Here is a 26,508-nt window from a genome sequence, read left to right on the forward strand (position 1 = left end):
CGGTGATCGTCCTTCCGAGTTGTTGTTCCACTTGCTCTTGGACAATCTCCGGAATCCGCGCCACCTGTTCCCTGAGTTCTTGAACCTCGCGCGCCTGGCTTTCCGAGCTGGTCTTTTTCTCCTTTCGCCCACCAGTGTTATAGTATGACGACCATTTTGTCGACAAGCCTTTGCCGGCCACACGACCAGCTGACGTCGGCTTACTGAGCTTATCCTTGTTCTTCATTACATTCAACGCCCTATTTAGAGTGGTGTCCCAAGGGTTGCTCTTAGTCGACCCCGCGCTACTGCTTTCAGTCGCCTGCGGAAGGAATGTGAACCATTTAGAAATTTGGCTTCATTAATTAGAATGCAACCATATGAAGCTAATTACGCGGGGGTGTATTCCTTACCAGAACAAGCTCAAGCTCCCTGGTCTTCGGATCCGTGGTAAGCTCCTTTGTTTTCGGGTCCTTCTTGTACCGGGCCCTGACAAAGTTCCTGGTCTGCTTGTCACCGTATTTATCGAAGAGGGGCGGTAGGCCTTGCTCGGCACGGTCCGCCTCCTCCTTGTCCCATATAGGCTCCGCCACTCTGTAACCTCCGGGACCGAGTGTGTGTTCCCCTAAGTTCAGCTCCCGCATTTCTTTCCCCCACTTACTTGATTCGGAGCTTGCGGTGCTCGAGCAATTGATCTTGAAGTCGTTGTAGTCATCTTCGGTGATCGAAGGATTTTTCTCCTTGATCTTCTCATAATTCTCACCTTTCTCGATCATTCTCTTCACATTGCTTTTCCAAGTAGACAGGGCCGTGCTCATCTTCGTGAGGGCAGCACTGTCCACTTTATTCCCTTTGAGGCTTGTGTTTTCAAATTCAGCGGGGAACTTGTATCGTTCGTGCAGCTTCGTGAAGAGGAGGTTGCGCAAATTCCCTCGGTTAGGATGCCTGAGGTTCTCGGTGTTGATCGAGATGGTGCTCCGGAGAATGCACCCGAGCTGAAGCAAGCACCCCTTGACTATTCGTTCGGGCACCGTTGGAGTCCCGTTGGAGTCCACTTCAGTAACTTCCTCCTTGAGGGTGCGGAGCACGGTCGGGCGCCGGTCCTTCCGTTGCCTCTTCGGTTGGCTGCCATCTGTGCGTGCGCCGCCATCATCAGTGGTGGCATCCTCGGTGGCACCATCAGTGGTGGCATCAGTGGGGTCATCCTCGGCGGTACCATCAGTGGTCTCAGGATCGGTGGGGAAGGCGGCGGCCTCATACAAGTGAGGTTGTTCCTCCATCTCCTGGGACAGCTCCCAGAATGCCTTGACGCCCGAACCCCCGGCCTCATCGTTGTTGGCCATGTTTCTCTCTAAATAGGAACAAAATTTGGTCAAAAAGTTGGTTATTGTCAAGGAACAAGATCTCTAAGTTGACCAAATAACCTAATTCTCGAGGAATGTCGCCAAAAAGTTGGTTATTGTCAAAGAACAATTGAGAGATGTTTGTGATATTGCCTAGGTGTTTTGGGATAGAACATGTTAGTGTGTTGTTGCTAAGGTCCAAGTCCACGTTCTCAGGGTAACCTAGTTCTTGAGGGGTGTGTCTAGAAAGTTTGTTGCTGCAAAGATACAAGGTTGTGAGTTTGGTCAAATTGCCTATGATGTTTGTGATATTGCCTTGGATCTTGAAGGCACTGTTGCATGATGCCTTCCTAACCCCCTTCTTCTTGTCTCCTCTCAATATCTCTCTCACACACATGGCAAGCAAGGGTGTCTGAGTGTCTGAGTGTCTGCAGTCTCACAATTGTTGTACTGATATTTCTGTTTCTTTGAACATTTTACTGTCAATAAAAATGATGTACTGCTGCTTTCAGTTAATTCAAATTAGCTAAAACCTTTTACTGTCAAATAGTGCTAATGTTTACTCTATGAAATAAACTACTACTCCTCTCTTCTCTTCTTCAGTTAATTAGGAATAGTTTTAGAGGTAACTAACTGAAACTATTTATCATGTTGACAACAGTAGCATGTGGACCTATCATGGTGATTTCACATCAAAATAGAGGAGTACTCCTGTTCATTTGGAGAACTCATACAACAATTGTTATGCATCAAACTTGGGATCAACAGTAGCATGTGGCCTTATCATTCTGGTTTTTGGATGATTTAGTTAATCAAATTCCTCAATTGAGGAACACCTAGACTTGTCATTCCGGTCTTGGGATCAACAGTAGCATATGGACTTATCATTCTTGTTTCTGGATGATTTAGTTAATCAATTTGACATCAATTGACCTGGTTTTTGGATCAATTACAATTGCTGCTGCTGTGAATCAACTATACAAAGGCCCAAAATTACTTACTGAACCTTTTACATATGCACAGGTTTTAGCTAATTTGAACATTTCACAAGGAATGCCATCACTTACTGAACCTTTTACATATCCTGTAGATGTATCGTGGATTCAGGGGCTACAGCCTAACCCTGTTAAAATGTTTTATTGCTGAAGTTATTATGATTTCGACTTAAGATCATTCCACAGGTGCCAGGCGGACATTCTAGCAAGCACCCATGGATGATGATCTCATACTCTCAGCTAGTTTAAATGCTGGGCGTGTCAGAACTAGTAGAATGTCTAACATGATAGATGAAGACCAGCACCGATCTATATCAAGGTAAGGAAAAAACAAATTTATTGCAAACCAGACAGGCAAGTCACTGTAAACCTGCCCAGGTCCAGGAAATTTTGCAAAACTAGAGAGTACGGTCATGGTTGCATCATCAAGGATAAATACAGGGATGAAGAAGGAGGTTGATTCTGCAAAGCCTGAAAGTTAGTTAAACCCTGATCACAAAGGGGGGAAACGTTTGTGGACCATGCAATTACGCAGGCAAAAGAAGAAACAAGGCAATTGAGTTAATAAGCCAGCAATGAGCGAACATGAGCAGTAGGTTATATTTGGACTGAAACATGTGTGCAGCAGCAGCAGAGCATCACGATTTCAACATTAGCCAGTGCGTCATTATAGCACCGATGAGTGCCGATCTTGTACCGTGACTTTGTTTAAATGCAGCAGAATTGTCTGAACCAGTGGAATTTCTGATATGACGGAAACCAAACTATGGTAGATAAGATCCCAATTATGTATGTATAGTTTACAAGCAAGCAATCAATCAATCAGACAAAAGAAGAAGCATAGTAAATTTCTTCAAGCATAGTAAACTTAGGCATTGATCCTATAACTCATCGTGCCAGAGAGAGAGAGAGGGGGATCTGACCTACTGCTGTGCGTCCGAGGCACGGTGCATGGGAGGTTTGCCGGTGATGGATGTCGCCTGCCTGCCGGTGACGAATGCCGCCTGCCTAGATGCAAATGGGGGTTGAGTGAGTCACAGCTGCCAGGGGAAGGTACATGAATGGAGAGAGACAGAGAGAGAGAGAGAGGCTTACTGACCTGCTGCTGTCCGGCGGTGGCTGGTCCAGATCCAGGAGCCTCTGTGGCCGTGGTGAGAGGGCGAGGCGGAGGTGAAGAGCGGGATGGGGCGCGGGGAGGATGCCGGGGAGTGGGGCGCGGGGAGGATGCCGGGGCGGGGTCGAGGCGGCGTCGGGGCGGCGGGGCAGCGTCGAGGCGGCGTTGGGGCAGCGTCGAGGCGGCGGGGCAGCGGCGTCGGGAGAGGAGAGGGGAAGGGGATCGAGGGCGAGGGCGAGGGAGAGAGAGGGGATAGGGAGGGGCCGGGGAGGGAATATGGATGGGGCCGGCCACAATACTAATGGCGCACCACCCCTCGGTGCGCCATAAGTACATCCATACTAATGGCGCACCTCACCGTGGTGCGCCATTAGTATTTTTTTTTCTTATAGCAATGGCACAATACTAATGGCGCACCACCCCTCGGTGCGCCATAAGTACATCCATACTAATGGCGCACCTCACCGTGGTGCGCCATTAGTATTTTTTTTTCTTATAGCAATGGCACAATACTAATGGCGCACCACCCCTCGGTGCGCCATAAGTACATCCATACTAATGGCGCACCTCACCGTGGTGCGCCATTAGTATTTTTTTATAAGACAGTAATAATTTTTTAAACTAGTTTAAATCATAATAGTAATATTTTTTTTATAAGACAGTAACAGTAATATTTTTTATAAGACAGTAATAATTTTTTTAAAAATATAATCAAACAGTAATGCCGGTGGAGCGGGGGAGGATGCGCGGGGTGCGGGGGATCGGCGACGGCGGTTGAGTAGGGGAGGGGTGCGGGGGCTCGGCGGCGGCGGTTGAGTAGGGGAATCGAGGGTGCGGGGGGTCGGCGGCGGCGGCCGGTGGACCGGGGGGTGCTCGGCGGCGAGGGGGACCGGATCTGGCGAGGTGGGATAGCGATCGAGATGGAGGGGGATCGAGATCGAGTGTCCATGAAATTTAAAAATATTCATGATAGTTCAAAAAGTGCCCATGAAATACAATCGAGAAATGAAGGCTACGATTTAAATACAATCGATCTTAGCTAGCTATCTGTTCACAATCTTCTTGCCCTTCTTTTTCGCAAATGGAGTTCTTCTGTGGAACGGACGTCCTTTAGGTAGGGTGGTCCTGCTTCTTCTTGTGGTGTATGCTGCTACTTCATCATCGTCGTCATGTTCGATCCTCGGGTCGCCGTACTTGTCGAAGTCTTGCTCATTGGCTACTCCATCCATTCCGATGATCTTCCTTTTGCCTCTCCTCACGACAACACGACTGGGCTTTGACGGGTCGGTAATGAAGAAGCATTGGTCCACATGGGAAGCCAGTACCCATGGCTCATTTTTCGCGGTGACGTTTGCGCCCGCGGTCTTGGATTTGGCTTCGGGTATAACCATGGTGGTGAAATACCGGTCTTCTTTTAGGACGCTCTTGGCCCATCTGACACGGAACATCGGGACCTTCTCTCCAGCGTAGCTCAACTCCCAGATCTCCTCGATCCTTCCGTAGTATCTGTCCTTGTCGTTACCGGTGTAGGATTCCATCGTTACCCCGGAGTTCTGATAACCATCGCTCTTCATGTCCTTGGCCTCGGTGTAGAATGTGTAGCCGTTGATATCGTACGCCTCATAGGTCATCAGGTTGTGCTCAGCGCCCTGTGACAAGGCGAATATGAGTTGTTCTTCCGCGGAAGAATCCTCATGTAAAGGGTACGACAGAAGCTTCTGCTTGAACCAACGCGTGAAACATGAGTTGTGCTCTTTGAGGATATCTCCGTCCGTCCTCTATTGGCCTTGGTCATTGTACGTCTTCTTAATAAAGGTTTTGTGCTGTACCACCCAAGGATCGACCACGTCTATGTGTTGTAGCGCGACTAGGTTTGCTCTTTCAAAGTCGGCGAGTCGACCCTCGAAGTTGACATGCATTTCGCGACGACCCTCACGGTGACCCCATCCAGCGAGCCTGCCGAGGTGCCTGTTGACGGGCAGACCAATGGGGTTCTTGATGCCTAGATAATTCGTGTAGTAGGAGATGCACTCTTCGGTCAGAAAGCCCCTGGCTATGCTTCCCTCTGGACGTGACATGTTGCGAACGTATCCTTTGATGACACCATTCATCCTTTCGAACGGCATCATGCTGTGCAGGAACATCGGCCCGAGTTGGATGATATCGTCCACGATATGGACCAGCAGATGCACCATAACGTCGAAGAATGCGGGTGGGAAGTACATCTCAAGCTCGCATAGTATCACCACGATCTCTTCCTATAGCCTTCTGAGTTGCCTCACGCCAACAGACTTCCGAGAGATGACGTCGAAAAAGTTGCATAGGCCAAATAGGGTTTCACGGACGTGCGCGTCCATGATCCCACGGATTGCAACTGGAAGTATCTGCGTCATCAGCACGTGACAGTCGTGAGACTTCATCCCGCTGAACTTCTGCTTCGCTGGGTCTAGGTATCTGCTTATCTTCCCCGCGTAACCGTAAGGAAGTTTTACTCCAACGAGGCAGGTGAAAAACTGCTCGATCTCCTCCTGACTTAGAGTGAAGCACGCGGGAGGGTAATCATTTCTGGTCTTCTTGGCCTTCTTGCCTTTGCGACAACTTTCCGTGTCCTGCTTCGCCTCATCATCATGATCATCATATATAGCGTGAAGCTCTTGCCTGATGCCCATTGATTTCAAGTCTGCCCTTGCTTTCGACCCATCTTTGGTCCTCTCTGGCATGTTGAGCAGGGTACCAAGCAGACTCTCGCACACGTTCTTCGTGATATGCATGACATCAAGGCTGTGAGGCACACGGTGGATCTTCCAGTACGGCAAGTCCCAGAAAACAGACCTTGTTTTCCATACCTTCAGCAGCGGCTCTGGCGCCTTTCGCTTCTTTCCCGGCTCTGGCGCCTTCCTCTTCTTTCCCGGCAGTGGGCAGTCTTTCCAATTTTTCAACAGCTCGTCTATTTCCTCGCCGCTCCTCGTACGCGGGCGTCCTCGGGGTTCGGTTTCACCATCGAACAGATCCTTGCGTTTTCTCCACGGGTCATCGTCGCGAAGCCACCTTCGATGTCCCATGAACACGGTTTTCGAAGACCCGAGATCTCTATCTAGCTGGCGATACGTTGTGTCATCCATGCACCTGACGCATCCAGAAAATCCATGGACCACCTGCCCCGCGACATATCCGTAACTGAGATAGTCGTGCACCGTCGTGAGCAGCGCGGCTCTCATAGGGAAATATTCTTTCTCTGCGGCGTCCCACGTATTGGCTGGCGTTTTCCACAGCGTGTCAAGCTCCTCTTTTAGCAGCCCCAGATACAGATTGATGTCGTTCCCTGGTTGTTTCGGTCCTTCAATTAGCATACTCATGTGAATGTACTTCCTCTTCATGCACAACCAGGGGGGAAGGTTGTACATCCACACAAACACAGGCCAGGTGCTATGTGTGCTTCTCTGGCTGCCAAACGGATTGACTCCATCGGTGCTCGCGCCCAGCACGATGTTCCTTGGATCGTTCCCAAATTCTGGGTCTTCAAAGTTCAACGCTTGCCACTGGCTCGCATCCTTAGGGTGACTCAGCATCTTGTCTTTTTTATCTATCTCCGGATCATTTGCGTCATCTTCTCGCTTCTTCTCCTCCCTATCCGCGTGCCAACACAGGAGCTTTGCTACCTTAGGGTCCGCGAAATACCGCTGCAGACGAGGAGTGATCGGAAAGTACCACACCACTTTTCGAGGAGCTTTCTTCCTCTTCTTGTATCGAGTGACGCTGCACACCGGACATATGGTAGACTCCGCGTGCTCGTCCCGATAAATGATGCAATTGTTCATGCACACATGGTATTTCACGTGCGGTAAATCCAGAGGACACACGATTTTCTTCGCCTCCTCCAAACTGGTCGGGCACTTGTTCCCCTTGGGAAGACGTTCGTGCCAGAATGACATGTTCTCGTCGAAGCATGCGTCGGTCATTTTGTGTTTTACCTTCATCTCCAGAGCCATGAGCGTTACTTTTAGGCGGGTATCCTCGGGCCTGCATCCTTCATACAATGGAGTGACCGCGTCTAACTCAAGTTGATCCATCTTGGCTTTCTCTCGGGCGGCAGCTCTTGCGTTATCCGTCTGCTTGAGAAGCAGCTCTTGAATATGAGGGTCCTGCACCCAGCCCATCGATGGTCCAGCGTCGTCTGCTCCGCCGGCATCATCATCTTCATGATCATGCCCGTCGTCTGCGCCGGCATCTTCCTCATCATCATGTCCTGCATCTTCTACATGATGACTATGTACAGCATAACCGTCGTGATCATCTCCTGGGGATTGTTCGTCTTCTCGCCCGCCCGAGCCGCGGTAGTTGTCTTGCTGCCCTTCCTCATTTCTTGCCCGACCCCCATGGACGACTTCGTAGTCATCTTCATCACCTTGCCACCGATAGCCATCCATGAAACCATGCAAGAGCAGGTGGTCCCGCACCTGCCCGGATTCCGGGTCCGCAATAAGGCTCTTCAGCTTGCATCTTCGACACGGACATCTTATCTCCGTCTCGTTCTTTTGAAGCATCTCGGCCTTCGCGGACCTCAAAAAACTATTCACGATGCCTTCGGTCATCATGCGGACCATGGTCGCCTGCGGGATAGAGCAAAACGATATTTTAGAACCAAGAAAAAATTTGGCATGACTTTCCCTAAAAATAGGACCAAAAAGAATGCTTAATGCCAAAATTCTCGCCGAAACGGAAATGAATCAACATTCCGGCAAAATATTGGCAACTATCGCATTTCAAATACCGGTACACCTCCAAACACAAACACATATGCAACACCACAAACATATGCAACACCACGAACATACATAGATCTAGCTAGGCCATAAAAAGTGCATGTGCACATTGTTGTTGGGAGAACAACATAAATATAGCTTCCCCCATTACTTACCTATCAAAACAAGGTAATTTAACCACTTAAATTGAATGAATCTATGGTGGAAATGAGGTGAAAAAGAGGAGGCACCCGAGACAAGGAGGAGGTGGAGAGAATGAAGTGGGGAGAAAGTGAGTGTGGGTAGGAGAGGCTCCCCAAAATATCTTGTTGCTGCCCACTTACTAATGGCACACCAACTCGAAATGCGCCATTAGTAATCCAGGTTACTAATGGCGCACCTTCTGGTGGTGCGCCATTACTAGTTTTGCAAAAAAAACACATACTAATGGCGCACTGTCCCACAGTGCGCCATTACTAGTTTAAACTAGTAATGGCGCACGGCGGAACAGTGCGCCATTAGTAGTTTTGCAAAAAAAGGAATATAAATATAATAAAAAACAACATTAGTGGCGCACTTTCCCGCAGGTGCGCCATTACTAGTTACAACTAGTAATGGCGCACTTTATCTTGATGCGCCATTAGTATGTTTGGACAGGCGCACTAGTTCAAAAAAAAATTTGATACTAATGGCGCACCCTTGGCCAGGTGCGCCATTAGTAGTTTCAACTCTAATGGCGTATCAGAAGGTTGTGCGCCATTAGTATATACTAATGGCGCACCGCTTGTCAGGTGCGCCATTAGTATCAATCCCATCTATAGCCTTTTTTCTAGTAGTGTCAAGATCAATAACGAATTCAACTGGCCGGTGCGGAGGCATTCCTGGAAGCTCTTCTGGAAAGACATCTTGATATTCGCAAACGACTGGAATTTGCGAGATAGCATCTAGTTCACCCTTCTCATTGAGAGAAAACAGACGGATGGTATCATCACGAGCGGCAAAGACAATTACATCCTCAGACGAATGAGCCAATTGAATCTGCCTGGCTGCACAATCAAGCTGAGCCTTGTGCTTAGAAAGCCAATCCATTCCGAGAATAAGATCAATATCCGAGTTACCAAGAACCACCGGAGAAGAGAGAAACTTGTAGTCGCCCAACGTGATAGAGATATCGGGAGCAATCAAACTAGAAGTCAAAAGCTTGCCGGGAGAAACAACTTGCATGACTTTGGGCATAATCTCAGTATCAACATTGTGCTTCGATGCAAACAGGCATGACAAGAAAGAATGCGATGCACCAGTATCAAAAAGTACTTTTGCGGGAACATCGTTAACAGGAAGGTTACCCATAATCACATCTGATGAGTCCTCTGCCTGAGCTGCGTTCATCAAGTTGACCTTGGCATGCTTGGGGTTATGCTTAACCACAGCTGTACTTGCCGATCTCACAGGAGGAGGAGGAGGAAGACGCCTCTGGTTGAAACACTTGTTGGCATAGTGACCCTTTTCTTGGCACTTGTTGCACGTGACCTCTGAAAGCGGACGGTGGTACGGAGCACTCGGTCTTGGAGGTTGAGACGAAGACTTGTTCTGAAAGCCAGGGTTGGGTGGGTGGGAAGAACCACTGCCACCTTTGCTCTTCTGCTGATACGGCTGACGGAACGGAGGAGGAGGAAGCGAATACTTCTGCTGCTTGGCCACTTGAGTAGAGGAAGAAGGAGTAGCATCTCTGGCTCGCTTCTTGGAAGCATCACACCTCAACTGAGCAGCCTCTTGCTTCAGTGCCATGTTGTAGAACTCATCGTATCTCAACGGCTCAAAGAGGACAAGAGCGAGATGAATTTCTTCTCTGAGGCCACCCCTGAACTGGTATATCATGCTCTTCTCATCAGGTACGTCCTGCTTGGCAAAGCGGGCGAGCTTCTGAAACAACTTGTTGTAGTCGTAGACAGTCAAAGAGCCTTGCTTCAAGTTGCGGAATTCCTGACACTTACTTTCAACCACACTTTGAGGAATGTGATGAGCTCGGAAATCTTGACGGAAATCATCCCAAGTGATCACACGTCCACCTCTGGAATCCTTGTACTGCTGGAACCATTCTGCAGCCTGATCTTTGAGTTGGAAGGAAGCGAACTTGACGAAATCTTCAGGCCTGACGTTGCTGCACTCAAAAAACTTACCCAGATCCACAAGCCAATCATCAGCATCGGATGCCTCAACACAATTGTTGAACGTCTTTGGCCCATTAGCAAGGAACTGGTTCAGTGTAGCAAAATGATTCTGATTGTTGCCTTGATTCCCTTGACTGCCTTGATTGCGCTCTTGGAGGATTTGCATGATTAACTGTGTGTTTGCATTGGTTGCGGCCATCACAGCTTGCCATGCCTCCGGAGGAGGTGGAGGTGGTGGCGGATCTTGATTCTGGTTCTGACTGGTGCTCTTAGCGGGAGCCATCCTGAAGAGGTTGACCACCGTTAGCACATAGACAGATAAATGAAGCTGAAATCAACAGAATGAAAATTGCAACATAAAGTCTTCACATCTGACAGAGGCTAAGGTGTCCCGATGTTTCGATGAGATGGTGGCTATCGTTTTCTGTGGGAGTCGACCTTGACGATCCGACTACGAACGTGCGAGACGTCGCGCCTTAGCAATCGCTAAACCAACTTCCGAGGGGTTATTGACCACGCCGGAGCACGATCAACCTGACCACGAGGGCCTGTTTCCTGCGAGCAAACGAAGAACAAGCAAGAAACTGAGATTGCAATCTGGATATTGCGAATATAAGATGAAAGCTTTATTGATCAAGGTGGGGTTCTGTGACGTCTTGGTCTGGTCGTTGGACACAAACGAAGTACGCGAAGTTGCAGCTATGGAGAACTTTTAATCTAAACAAAATCCAAAGTCTAAACGACGCCCTAAGGGCTGTATATATGGAGGAAGAGAGGGGAATTTCGTGGCCCTTGAGGGTGGGGTCCGAAACCAACCCTAACTCTTGTTTCCCCACACATACGGACTCTAAAAATAGCCTATACTTAAGTATTTCGAAATTACATGGGCCTGGCCCATTAATAAGGTGACGCAGCACCTAGAATAGCCTATGGACGAATATTATGAAGTGGCATCTTGTATATTTCGTCCATGGCTTCATGCACTCCTTATGGCGGCTTCAAAGTCCTGAAATCATCACTTATAACTCCGTTCTTGATCCCCTTGCGCATGCCATCAACTTCATGCGTGTTCTTGCTCCAATGTTCATCCTTCTCCAAGCTAGGCCCTTCATTTGAAAGCAAAACAAATGTATCCAATTTAGGCAGCATCATAATCTCATGAACATTAGAATCATTACCAAGAAACGAAAGTACCTGGTAATTTAATTGGCGTGCGCGAGCTCTAGTAATTGGTCCAGTATATGTAACAGTAGGGGCTGCGGGTGTAACAATGGTATTGATGACCTCATCAACATCCGAACAAAATGGACGAATGCGTTCCTCTTGAAATGGTCACATATCCATAAATTGCGAAGCCACGTAGAATTAGGTAGAAGAATTAAATCAACAAGGTACAGATCAAGAACGAATAATCGGTTAGAAATCCCAATCTCGAACCAATATTCGTGGAAGAAGAACTAGAGCTACGAGAATTCCCATCTATGAAACTCCCGAAACTTTCCGGTTATGCAATTAGGTGTTGGGGATACATGGGAAGCATAATATCTCACCCAAACTAGCAAATCCTACATCCAGCTGTATCCATCCTTCAACACATAACCAAGAATCCTTCGGAAACCATCTACCTCAACCTTCGAAAAGCATCTGTTATACAAGTTATGGCGATACTCCCGAACTCCCGCCCCAGTACTGGGTGGCGTCGAGGTTATCTCACCAACGAACTGCATGAAAGAGATTTTCGATGTCGGCGAAAATATCTCAAGTATTCCAGAATTGCAATGATAAAATTATGATGACAACACCTGAGAGCTCAACTCCCCGGGACACTTCCACTAAACCCCTGACAGGAGGCACCAAGACAATGTTCTCATCATAAAACCATCGGAACGACTCCAAGATACCCGCGTGATCCTAAAAATTTTTTTAGTGAAATTTGAGAAGAGAAGAGTCAAAACTCTACGTCAGGATGTCTTACCAGAGCGATGAGGAGACTGGGAAGTAAAAAGAATTCCTAAACTCTCCGATATATAATTCCTAAATGACTCAAAACATTTTTCTAGACACAACTCGGCTGCTAAAAACGATCAAGTAATGGGGCTCCTAAGGTCGGGGAAGGCTCTGATTACCAACTTGTAACGCCCTCGATGCGGCTATAGCTCCCACGTGTCGAGGCACGACTTAGAGATATAACCGCATTGAAAGCAATGTCGCAAATTAGGCAATCATCACAACATCCCATGTAATATAGATCATAAAAGGGGAGATACATAGTTGGCTTACACTCGCCACATCAATCAAAGTACATAAATAACATACATCATCCAAACACTCATGGCCCGACTACGGCGCCAAAATAGAAGAAGATCCAACATGCGACACGGTCCCGAACACCCCAACTGGGCACCACTACTGATCATCAGGAAAAGAGACATAGTAACGCTGAGAGTCCTCGTCGAACTCCCACTTGAACTCATACACGTCACCTGGAGCGGAATCACCTGGACCTGCATCTGGTGTAATAGGAATCTGTGAGCCACAGGGACTCAGCAATCTCGCACCCTCGCGATCAAGACTATTTAAGCTTATAGGAAGGGTAAGGCAAATATATGTGGAGCTGCAGCAAGCGACTAGCATATATGGTGGCTAACTTATTCGCAAAAGAGAGCGAGAAGAGGAGGCAAAGCGCGAGCGAGAAGCTAGAGGAACCACCTGCGCAAGCATTACTCCAACACCGTGTCCACTTCCCGGACTTCGCTGAGAAGGGGCCATCACGGTAACACACACGGTTGATTCATTTTAATTAAGTTTATGTTTAAGTTATCTACAACCGGACATTAACAAATTCCCATCTGCCCATAACCGTGGGCACGGCTTTTGAAAGTTCAATCCCTGCAGGGGAGTCCCAACTTAGCCCATGACAAGCTCTCACGGTCAACGAAGGAATATACCTCCACCCGAGAAATTCCGATCAGACTCGGTATCCCGGTACAACAAGACATTTCGACAGGTTAAAACAAGACCAGCAACACCGCCCGAATGTGCCGACAAATCCCGCTAGGAGCTGCACATATCTCGTTCTCAGGGCACACTCAGATGAGACATCCTACGAGTAAAACCAACCCTCAAGTTGCCCCGAGGTGGCCCCGCAGTCTACTCGGTCGGACCAACACTCAGAGGAGCACTGGCCCGGGGGGGTTAAATAAGATGACCCTCGGGCTCCGGAAACCCAAGGGAAAAAGAGGCTAGGTGGCAAATGGTAAAACCAAGGTTGGGCATTGCTGAAAAAGCTTTAATCAAGATGAACTATCAAGGGGTTCCATTATAACCCAACCGCGTAAGGAACGCAAAATCCGGGAACATAACACCGATATGACGGAAACTAGGGCAGCAAGAGTGGAACAAAACACTAGGCGAGAGGCCGAGCCTTCCACCCTTTACCAAGTATATAGATGCATTAAGATAACATAGCAATATAATGATATCCCAACAAGTAAATAAATGTTCCAACAAGGAACGGCTCCAATCTTAACCTGCAACTAGCAACGCTATAAGAGGGGTTGAGCAAAGCGGTAACATAGCCAATCAACGGTTTGCTAGGACATGATGGGTTAGAGGTTTGACATGGCAATTGGGAGGATGACAAGCAAAAGGTAGGCATCGTAGCATTGGCATAGCAAAGAGCGAGCAAACTAGCATAGCAAAGATAGTAGTGATTTCGAGGGTATGATCATCTTGCCTGCAAAGCTGTCAGAGTTGACTGGATCCTCAAAAGCAAACTCAACGGGCTCCTCGTTAGCGAACTCGTCTCCCGGCTCTACCCAAACAGGACAAACAAACAATAAGGATGCAATCAACCACGTGCAAGGATCAATCAATAAGATGCAATGATGATATGCTATGCGGGATGCGATGCGGGATGCAAAATGCAAGATATGACAGGAAATGCATGAACCTGGCCTCAACATGGAAAACCAAGTGTGCCTCTGGAAAGATGAGATGAAATCGCTTGAAAACGATATAAAGAACGCCGGAATCGGAGTTACGGTTTGGAAATGGCAAGCGATTCAAAATTGGCACCGGTCTGCAATTTACAGCAAGTAGGCATCTAAATGCAATGAAATGAACATGCTACAGCACTCAAACATGACAAAAAAATACATGGCAGGGAAGCATTCAAGATTCTTAACAAAATACTAGCACTGAGCTACGGCCAATTCATCCATTAACAGGTTCAAACAAGCATGGTAAAAACACAAATGGTAAACAGATCTCAGACTTTGTGAAATTAACACTTGTCTGAAATTTCAGATCATGAAGCCCTCTTCGGAGTAACAAAACAACATGCTACAGGACCTGATTATGAAAAATAAGAACATGGCATGGAGCTACTCAACAAGCTTAAAAAAAGACCCTTAGTGACCTTGAGCCAAAAGGGATCACAAAATATACTAACAAGCACACGAACATAGCTAAAACATAATCAGTTTTCAGACTTAGTGAAAACTGACACATGCTGAAACATAACTCACGAAGGCATGTTAACGAGCTCGATGCTCTCACTACGGTGCAAGTCATGGCAAGGAAAGCATACATCCATTGAGAAGGCACAAAATGCAAGCTAGACATGGCAAGAACAAAGGCATATCATACACGGATCAACTACAACATCACCGGCAAAATTGCAAACGAGTTGACAATCTGCCCAGATTCACAACGAAGCAAAAGTAGAGCTCGATTGACTCAAGCTAGGGTGCTCCATAATTGCAGACAAAGGCACGGATGGATAGAGCACTACAATATTAACAAAACTCCTTTACTGATCATCCTCAAAAGATGCACGGATCACTAGGAAACAGCATGAACATATGGCATCATGAACTAAACAATCCCAGGACTTAGTGAAATCTCTAAGTCCCTGAAAACAGATTTACCGGGTGCCTCACTTTGCAAGCTTGCACTAGTCACCACACACATCACAAAAATGCATGGGTTGCACCTCTGGAAAGATGACAAAATCATAGCATATGTAGGACACCATGGCATATCATGCACACAACAATCATGGCAAAAATGACAAAAGTCTAAGATGAAGTAGCAGATCTGACAATTAACTCACGAAGCCCTCTTCTAACAGAATTTCGGGCATCAAGATGAACTCAAATGAAAATGATGCAATGGAATGAAATGATGTACTCTCTAAGACGAACATTTTGATATGCTATATGTCCAAATCAGAGCTACAGATGAGGACATACGACATGATGAATATTGCATAAAAATTAGGGTTCGGAGGGAAATGTCAACCCGATCCAAAATATCCCAGATCTGGATCTGAAGCTACTGTAGCAGGGCGCGCGTCCCGGGGTTCGCCGGGGTTGAAGACGACGGCGGCCGGAGTTGGAGGGGTCGCCGGACTGCTCCGGGGACTCGCCGGAGTGCCGGAGTAGGAGGGAGAGGCGGCGGAGGGGAGCGGGACCAGGGCGGCGTTGGCAGGCGGCGGCTGGCTTGCGCCGGCGAGGTGGCTCGGTCGGCGGCCGTGCCGGGCGGCGGGCGGCGGCGCGCGCGCCGGCGATGGGCGGCGAGGGCGTCGGGCGGAGGAGGAAGAAGGAGGCGGCGGCGGCGGCTCCTCTGGCCCGTGCGCGGGCGCGGGCGGGCCGGCCTCGGGCTCCCCGGGCCGCGCGGCGGCGGGCGGCGGGATGCGCCACGTGGCGGGCGCTGGGTGACGGCGGCGGAATCCGGACGTTGTCCGGCTCGTCCGGACACGTCCGGCGGCGGCGGAGAGGGGATCCGTGAATTTTCGGAGGGGGGTGTATATATAGGCATAGAGGGAGCTAGGAGAGTCCAAATGAGGTGCGGTTTTCGGCCACGCGATCGTGATCGAACGCTCTAGGTGATGGAGCAGAGTTTGGTAGGTTTTGGGCCAAATTGGAGGGGTGTTGGTCTGCAACACACACGAGGCCTTTTCGGTCCCTCGGTTAACCGTTGGAGTATCAAACGAAGTCCAAATGATACGAAACTTGACAGGCGGTCTATCGGTAGTAAACCAAGGCCGCTTGACAAGTCTCGGTCCAATCCGGAAATGTTTAATCCCCACACACGAAAGAAAGGTAGAAATGACCACCGGAGGAGAATGAAGCGTCGGAATGGAAAACGGTCAACAGGGAAAATGCTCGAATGCATGAGATGAACACGTATGCAAATGCAATGCACATGATGACATGATATGAGATGCATGACAACGAAAACAACACACGGAGACAAAGACCCGAACCCGAGGAAATAAATATAACTTAACGCCGGAAACGGCAAGAGTTGGAGTACAAATTGGGAAAGTTATATCCGGGGCGTTACATAAACCTCAAAAACATTAGGGTTAATCTCAAGGAAAATGTGTAAAACACACTCATTAGCCCACCTGAACAAAAAAACCTCTTATCTTATATATACAAGAAAATAGAGTTTTGTTTGGTATACTGTGTGCTAAGTATTCTTTTCCTATCAATGAACTTTTCATAATTTTCATAATAGAATCCTCATGTTCTATTATGAAAATTATGAAAAGTGGAGTATGCTTACAATAGGACTTACAACTTCCACCTATCTTCTCCAAAATCATAAGGTTAGTAAATCTTATTAATAAGAGCATAAAGACTTTCATTGGCCTCCTGGCCCCACCTCCACGTGTCCACATTGTGTCGATGATCCGACGGTATGACCTACACCTCGACAAGTCTTGGCCAACAGATTCCAAAACTCTTGTCGTGTTGATACCCAATCCTGGTACTGTCGACTCCTGATGTTGTGTGCCTTTGTTGGTTGTTACCACTCCCTGCGGACACCAAGGAACGTCGGGTATAGCTAATTGCTCGCATCTTGTGCCTATGGGTTCTGCGTATTTATAAATATCTCCTAATTATTGTAGTTTTGTTATTTATTTGATGAATTGAACTTAAATTGACATAATTATTTATAATTTATCTTGTAGAAATATAGTCTAAATTCTAGGGGAAGACTTGCATAGGATCTGCCCTTAGGTGAGATCAATTTATTATAAGACACAAAGCATGTTCAAAAATTATGAAAAAAAATTGGAGACACTCATCCATGTTTGATGTCCAAGCTCGAACAAATTCAGCTTCTAATTCAAATTACACTTAGAGGACCAAGAAAGACAAAATCAGATATGAATAGTGTCAAAAAGTGTCCACCCAAAGCTGACACTATTCATAGTCGAATTTGTCTTTTTTGAACTTGAGCTGAATTTTTTTTTGGAGTTGTAGACATAACCCGCAGGTATGTTGTAAATTATTTTCAGAATTTTTTGGATTGTCTAAATATGAATTTTTTGGGTTGATCCTACAATCTCAACTAAAGTGCTGAGAGAATATGTTACTATGTTGGCCATCATTGGCGACCATCAGGGCTCAAAGCAAACTGATCAAAAACCAAGATGAAACATTCGGAGCATTCGCAACTGTACATCAGTCGCGTGCCAAAAATATCATCATTGCAGGAGTATTCATTACAGTTATTATGATATTGCTAGGCAAGAACAAACAGCAAGATCAGTAATGGCGTCCGGATCATGTTAAAATTCTGACAACAGACAAAACACATAGTGAATCAAATAATACACCAAATTTTCACAGGCTCAATTGTTCATACCCATGGAGATAGCCAGATTTGACAACAAAAGATGCATCAACACATAATTCACACATGACCAAGAGCCCTGCACTAGGCTTGCGTGCAATATACAGCAGCCCGGCCCATGGAAAGACTTTTCTTACCCAGCATGAACCAGCCGCAAATTTCCACAAGCATAGTACATCTCCAGGCAGCAAATATGACAAAAAAGATGTGTGATTGCTAACCAACGCAGTTCCAAAAGAGTAAGCTGCAATTACACAATCAGCTCCCACAATCAACTACCGTTACTACCACACATGATAGGATATTCTAATAGTAGGAATTAACTGTTTGTTAAATTTCATAAACACCATCCTAGAACTAAGACAACATAAACTTAACTACATTTCGTAAGCACCAACCTAGCTCTAAGACAACATAAACTTAACTTGTCTTGCATGCGCACAATATTTTCCAATGCCACAACACCTTATCGATAGCCACAAGCTGGTATCAATAAAATATATTCCTGCATACTCAAGGAACCCCTATCGATATCATACTCACTCTTTTGGCCATCCACACCATCATAGAGGCTATCTTCTTTCACGTTAACTTGAACGCTCTCTGCCATGCCACACCTTTGGTTGATGATTCTCAAGGTTGCGTACATACGCTGAAGAGGGTCTTTTTCGCAGGCTATCTTCTCAAACTCCAAGTCACGCCCATGAAAGTGTATCCCAACTGGATGCATGATTCTAGTCCCCGTGGTTTCGCAGTAAATACACCGAATCTGTGCTGTCAACACATGAGGTAATTAAGATATATTGAAGGTTGCCGATAAATTATGTGTACGTGAAAACAATATTAAGAATGGAAATATTCTGTGGCTTACAAGTTTCTTCATGCATGGAGCCATAAAATGCTGTGTAATGAAAGGCTGCGTGGATGACCGACCTAGCTGGTTTTAAACCATTATTATTTTTGTTGGCTGGAAAAATGACTGCGATGATGAAAGGATCATCCAGCTACATGCTGATCGCTATGGCAGGCTCCTTGATGGAATTTTTTTTACTTCACTAACCTATCATCGTGTGGAGAAGTAAAGCAAAAGGCATTCAGATTTTCTTTTCTTTTTTTTATCTTTGACGGTTCTTTTTCTCGGACAATTTTGTTTTTTACTTTAATACGAGGCTTCACGCTGACCAAGTAAACACAATCAAGTGGTCAGTTGTGGTAAAGATACATCATCGTGGTTTAAACTATGTATACAACACTCACAACAAGATACAATGAGTAGATAAGACATAGAAAAAATATTGGCATGGGGTTGGTTATATAGCATACCAGCACAAGGCGGAGGCAGAGCCACAGGGCAACAGAAGGACATGCTTCTGTCGTTGTCGTTAATTTCAGCAAAAAACAAAGTCGGAACTCCACCAAAAGGGCTTTTGGGAGTAGCCACAAAGTTGACGTGAGAGTGGCCATGGCCATGAGAAGGCCATGAATTAGCCCCACAGACCCGATCATTCACGCCACAAATTGTATGAAGCTCGAATTTGGGATCCTGTAATACAACATTCAGTGAGCATAGGCCAGTGGATGAAAAATGTTAGCAATAGTAACCAACAAAAGCCAGAGCAAACCTACCCCATTTGGCATCTGTTGATATTTATTTAACAGAGCTTTGACCTCCTTGGAGACTAGTGTATACAGGTCTGCTAGCTCTGCACGGGGAAACATTCGAGGGGGACTGGGGGAAGTGCGCTCTCACAGTCATACTCATAGGGGGATTCAGGACACAGCAACTTGGCAAGTTGCTGAACATCTTGAGGGGAGAGCTTGCCAGAGTCCGGATGAAGCACAGACAAGGCAGGCCCCAGCATCGCCTTACACGACATGAGAAGCTTTACTTGAGCGGCTGGGTTGGGGTGACATGCTGCTGTGGCGGCGGCCAAGTAGGCTTCCTCAAGACTCACTAGTAGAAAACAGGGCTTTGCTCCAGGCCGGGTCAGCCCATTAGTCCCGGTTCAATCCAGAACCGGAACCAATATGAGCATTGGTCGCGGTTCGTGAGCCCACGGGGCCGGCCGGGCCACGTGGGCCATTGGTCCTGGTTCATCTAGACCTTTTGGTCCCGGTTGGTGAGATGAACCGGGACCAATGGGCCTTGCTCCTGGCCCACCACCATTGGTCCCGGTTGGTGGCTTGAACCGGGACCAAAGGCTCCCTTTAGTCCCGGTTCATGCCACCAACCGGAACCAATGAGGTGCCTATATATACCCCTCGCCCACGAGCAGAGCACCTCAGTGCTCTGTTTTTCTCTGGCCGAGGGGGAGAGGGCTTGGAGGTGCTCTAGCTCACCTCCTATGCACACAAGGTGTTCGATGGAATGCCCGAGCCACACTACTTAAGCTTTCTCCTTTCCAAGCTCGACCTCCAAGCTCCATTTTCCATAATATTTGTCTAGGTTTAGCGGTCCGTCACGCCCCGTCCCCGTCTTCACCGCCGTCGATCACCCGCGCCGAGCTCATTGCCGGCACCACCGTGGTGAGCCTCTTGTTCTTATCTTCTTTCTGAAAGGAAAAATATTCTTACTTGTATGTTTACATAGATACTTGTATTATTTTCTTACTTTTATTATTGCATCTTATATAGTGCGATGGTTTTGGTATCCGCCCCCGTCGGCCCTCGTCCTGTCTATGATCCGGATGTGGTATATATATTATCTTTATAACTATTGGTTCATTTATTGTTTATGAAAATTATGCCGACCAACGTGACATAGATTTTATTTATGTAGGATGTATGTGAATCGGAAATGCCAACCGACCCTATTGTCGAGAGGTTAAATTTAGTTGAAGAAGAAAACAATTTGTTGAAGGAAAAAATAAAAAAAATTGAGGAGGAGAAGATGATATTGGAGTTGCATGTTGCGGATGTCGACGATGATCACAAGATCAAGATGGATGCAATGTACTTGAAGATTAGAAAGATTAGAAAATATGCCATTCATACCGAGACTTGGTATCATTATGCCGTTGGATCAATTTTTACCTTGGTTGCGATTATGATCGCATTTGTTTTCGCATTGAAATATTTTACATAGTTTCAATGTATGCTTTAATTAATTAGATGCTCTGGAGAGCTATATGTTGTTAGATGAGAACTATGTATGCACTTTGGTTTTAATGTGATGATGAACTTCTATTAATTTGGACACTTAATTATATATAATGCACGCAGATGAACCGGCAATGGATGTACGGTGACAGACACACCCGCGAGTACATTAAGGGCGTGCATGAGTTTCTCGATGCGGCTGAGGCAAACAAGCAGAATGGTTTTATGTGTTGTCCATGCACTGAATGTGGGAATACGAGGTCTTACTCTAACCGGAAAATCCTTCACTCCCACCTGCTTTACAAGGGTTTCATGCCACACTATAATGTTTGGACGAGGCACGGAGAAATAGGGGTTATGATGGAAGACGGCGAAGAAGAAGAGTACGATGACAACTATGTGCCCCCTGAATACGGTGATGCTGCAACGGGCGGAGCTGGTGAAGATCAAGAGGAACCAGACGATGTGCCCAATGATGCTGCAACGGGTGAAGCTGCTGAAGATCAAGAGGAACCAGACAATGTGCCCGATGATGATGATCTCCGCCGGGTCATTGTCGATGCAAGGACGCAATGCGAAAGTCAAAAGGAGAAGCTGAAGTTCGATCGCATGTTAGAGGATCACAAAAAGGGTTATACCCCAATTGCGAAGATGGCAACACAAAGTTAGAATTGCTGCAGTGGAAGGCAGAGAATGCTGTGGCTGACAAAGGATTTGAGAAGCTACTGAAAATATTGAAGAAGAAGCTTCCAAAGGATAACGAATTGCCCGACAGTACATACGCAGCAAAGAAGGTCGTATGCCCTCTAGGATTGGAGGTGGAGAAGATACATGCATGCCCTAATGACTGCATCCTCTACCGCGGTGCATACAAGGATCTGAACGCATGCCCGGTATGTGGTGCATTGCGGTATAAGATCAGACGAGATGACCCTGGTGATGTTGACGGCGAGCCCCCCAGGAAGAGGGTTCCTGCGAAGGTGATGTGGTATGCTCCTATAATACCACGGTTGAAACGTCTGTTCAGAAACGAAGAGCATGCCAAGTTGATGCAATGGCATAGTGAGAACCGAAAGAAAGATGGGAAGTTGAGAGCACCCGCTGACGAGTCGCAGTGGAGAAAAATCGAGAGAAAGTACTGGGATGAGTTTGCAAAGGACCCAAGGAATGTATGGTTTGCTTTAAGTGCGGATGGCATTAATCCTTTCGGGGAGCAGAGCAGCAATCACAGCACCTGGCCCGTGACTCTATGTTTGTATAACCTTCCTCCTTGGATGTGCATGAAGCGGAAGTTCATTATGATGCCAATTCTCATCCAAGGCCCTAAGCAACCCGGCAACAAAATTGATGTGTACCTAAGGCCATTAGTTGAAGAACTTTTACAGCTGTGGAATGGAAACGGTGTACATACGTGGGATGAGCACAGACAGGAGGAATTTAACCTTAAGGCGTTGCTGTTCGTGACCATCAACGATTGGCCCGCTCTCAGTAACCTTTCAGGACAGACAAACAAAGTATACCACGCATGCACGCACTGTTTAGATGACACTGAAAGTATATACCTGGACAAATGCAGGAAGAATGTGTACCTGGGCCATCATCGATTTCTTCCGACCAACCATCAATGTCGAAAGAAAGGCAAGCATTTCAAAGGCGAGGCAGATCACCGGAAGAAGCCCACCATGCGCAATGGTGATCACGTGCTTGCTATGGTCAATGATTTACACTACGTAATCTTTGGAAAGGGTTCCGGTGGACTAGCTGTTCCGAATGACGCTGAGGGACACACACCCATGTGGAAGAAGAAATCTATATTTTGGGACCTACCCTACTGGAAAGACCTAGAGGTCCGCTCCTCAATCGACGTGATGCACGTGACGAAGTACCTTTGCGTGAACCTGCTAGGCTTTTTGGGCGTGTATGGGAAGACAAAAGATACACCTGAGGCACGGGAGGACCTGCAATGTTTGCACGGAAAAGACGGCATGCCTCCGAAGCAGTATAAAGGTCCTGCCAGCTACGCTCTTACGAAAGAAGAGAAAGAAATCTTCTTTGAATGCCTGCTCAGTATGAAGGTCACGACTGGCTTCTCGTCGAATATAAAGGGAATAATAAATATGCTAGAGAAAAAGTTTCAGAACCTAAAGTCTCATGACTGCCACGTGATTATGACGCAACTGCTTCCGGTTGCATTGAGGGGGCTTCTACCGGAAAATGTCCGATTAGCCATTGTGAAGCTATGTGCATTCCTCAATGCAATCTCTCAGAAGGTGATCGATCCAGAAATCTTACCAAGGCTAAGGAGTGATGTGGCGCAATGTCTTGTCAGTTTCGAGCTGGTGTTCCCACCATCCTTCTTCAATATCATGACGCACGTCCTAGTTCATCTAGTCGACGAGATTGTCATCCTGGGGCCCGTATTTCTACACAATATGTTCCCCTTTGAGAGGTTCATGGGAGTCCTAAAGAAATATGTCCGTAACCGCGCTAGGCCAGAAGGAAGCATCTCCATGGGCCATCAAACAGAGGATGTTATCGGGTTTTGTGTTGACTTCATTCCTGGCCTTAAGAAGATAGGTCTCCCTAAATCGCGGTATGAGAGGAGACTGACCGGAAAAGGCACTCTTGGAAGAGACTCAATAATATGCAGGGACGGATATTCTTGGTCTCAAGCAAACTACACAGTTCTACAGAACTCTACCTTGGTGACCCCGTATGTCGATGAACACAAGAACAGTCTGCGCTCCAAACACCCGGAGCAGTGCGACGACTGGATTACATGTGAACACATCAGGACTTTCAGCAGTTGGTTGGAAACACGTCTCAGAGGTGACAACACTGTTTGTGATGAGTTGTACTTGTTGTCCAGGGGGCCATCTTTGACTATATTGACTTACAAAGGATACGAGATAAATGGGAATACATTTTACACGATCGCCCAAGATCAAAAGAGCACCAACCAAAACAGCGGTGTCCACTTTGATGCAGCAACCGAGAGCGGAAAGGACACATATTATGGTTACATAGTGGACATATGGGAACTTGACTACGGACCTGATTTTAAGGTCCCTTTGTTTAAGTGCAAATGGGTCAATCTGTTAGGTGGCGGGGTACAGGTAGACCCACAGTACGGAATGACAAAAGTGGATCTGAAAAATCTTGGGTACACTGATGAACCGTTCGTCCTAGCCAATGATGTGGCACAGGTTATCTATGTGAAGGACATGTCTACCAAACCGAGAAAAAGAAAAGATAAGGAAGCAAATACATCATACGATGAGCCAAAGCGCCACATAGTTCTTTCAGGAAAAAGGAACATTCTGGGAGTGGACGGCAAGACAGACATGTCTGAAGATTATGAAAAGTTTCATGAAATTCCTCCCTTCAATGTCAAGGCTGACCCAAGCATCCTGATAAACAATGAAGATTATCCATGGTTACGGCGCAATAAGAAAATGACACGAACTAAGAAAAAGTGAAGACTTTCTCCCGTAACTATTATGATGATACCATGCCAACTTTGTAACACACAAACATGCTACCATTGTCCGTTTTGTACATGCACATGCTATGTGGGTGAAATTATGATACCATCCCAACTTTCAACTTTTTTAGAGTTCATTTGAAATGCTTTCATGTCTTATGGTTCGGCCCTCGTAATACCATGACCATTAGTCCCTGGCCCATGCCAACTTTCAACTTTCAACTTTCTAAAACTAATGGCACTAACAGAAAGTTTGTAATTTTGCTCCTCGCCCCTGGCCCATGACCATTAGTCCCGGTTTGTGCCACAAACCGAGACTAAAGGGTTGGTCCTCATTGCGGGTAGAGTTTAGTCCCACCTCGCCAACCGAAGGGGGCTCACACCGGTTTATAAGCCCTTCCCTCTCTGCCTTGTTGAGCTCCTCTCAAAGTGAAAATAGATGCCCTAATAGAGAAAAGTTTAACCTAAATTCATAGTGAATTTCTCTGAAATTCATGGAAATTTACTAGGAATTTAGGTTGAATTTTCTCTATAAGCGCATATATTCTCATTTTTTAGTAAGTTAATCACAAACTTGTGATTCAAACAATTTTCAAAGAATTCAAATTTTAACTATTCAAATTTGAAAACTAATGGCACTAACAGAAAGTTTATAATATTTCTAAAACTAATGGCACTAACAGAAAGTTTATAATGGCACCAACCGTGACCAATGCCCCCCTTTAGTCCCGGTTCAAAGGCTGCCACTTCCCACCCTTGGTCCGGGTTGGTGGCACCAACCGGGACTAAAGGGGAGCATTGGTCACGGTCGGTGCCACGAACCGTGACCAATGCCTTAGCTATATAAACAACACTTGGGAAATTTTCACCATTTCCCTCGCCAGTTGCCCCGACGACGCCGAGCTCATCGACGTCGCCAGGCTGCCCCGACGCCGTCCGCCGCCCCTGCCGTCGCCCGTGCCTCGCCGTCGCCGAGCCCGCGCGCCCCTGCCCTCGCCCCCGAGCGGGCCTCCGCCGTCCCCGAGCCTAGCTTCTTCCTCGTCGCCGCCGCCACCTCGCGGTGAGCGCCGCCCCGTTCCCCTGCTCCTCCCCCTGTACTGGCTGCCGTCGCCGCCGCGCGCTGCCATCGCGCCGCCGCCCCTGCCCTTCGCTGCCGCCGCGCGCCGCCCCGCCGCGCGCCATCCCTACCCTTCGCTGCCGCCGCGCGCCGCCCCTGCCTTGCGCGGCTGCCGCGCGTCGCCCCTGCCCTGCCGTGCCGCCGCCCCTGCCCTGCCGTGCCGCCGCCCCTGCCCTTCTTTTTTTAAAGTTTAATTTTTTTTTGTTCATATATATATATATATATAATGTATATGTGTATGTACGTATGTGTCTATGTGTATGTATATGTTCATAGAAAATTTTGTATAATGTATATGTGTATGTATAATGTATATGTGTATGTATAATGTTCATATACAATGTATAATGTATATGTGTATGTATATGTGTATGTTAGTTTGATTTTTTTGTTCATAGAATTTTTTGTCATATATATAGAAAGTTTTTTGTTCATATATAGAAAGTTAGAAGAAAATTTAGAATATGCTAAAATTTATAAGAAAAAGAAGGATAGGAAAGAAGAATATTCTATTTTCTCTTCTTCTCCACTATTCCTTTCTTCTTCTCCTCCTTTTCTTCTTCTTTTTTTTCTTCGATCTTCTCCTCTAGCTATTCCTTTCTTCTTCTCCTCTTTCTTCTTCTTCTTCTTCTTCTTCTTAATTTTTATCGGGAACGAGGGTGTCGAGGATCGCCGAGGGGTCGAGGGTCGGGAACTAGGGTAGAGGGTCAAGGGTCGTTAAGGGGTCAACGGTCGAGGGTTTCAGGGTCGAGGGTTCGAGGGTTCTATAGGGTCGAGGGATCGAGGCTCGAGGGTTCCAGGGTCGTCTAGG

Source organism: Triticum urartu, chromosome 6A (genome assembly GCF_056163025.1).
Source record: "Triticum urartu cultivar PI428250 chromosome 6A, HENAU_Tu73, whole genome shotgun sequence".
Lineage (NCBI taxonomy): Eukaryota > Viridiplantae > Streptophyta > Magnoliopsida > Poales > Poaceae > Triticum > Triticum urartu.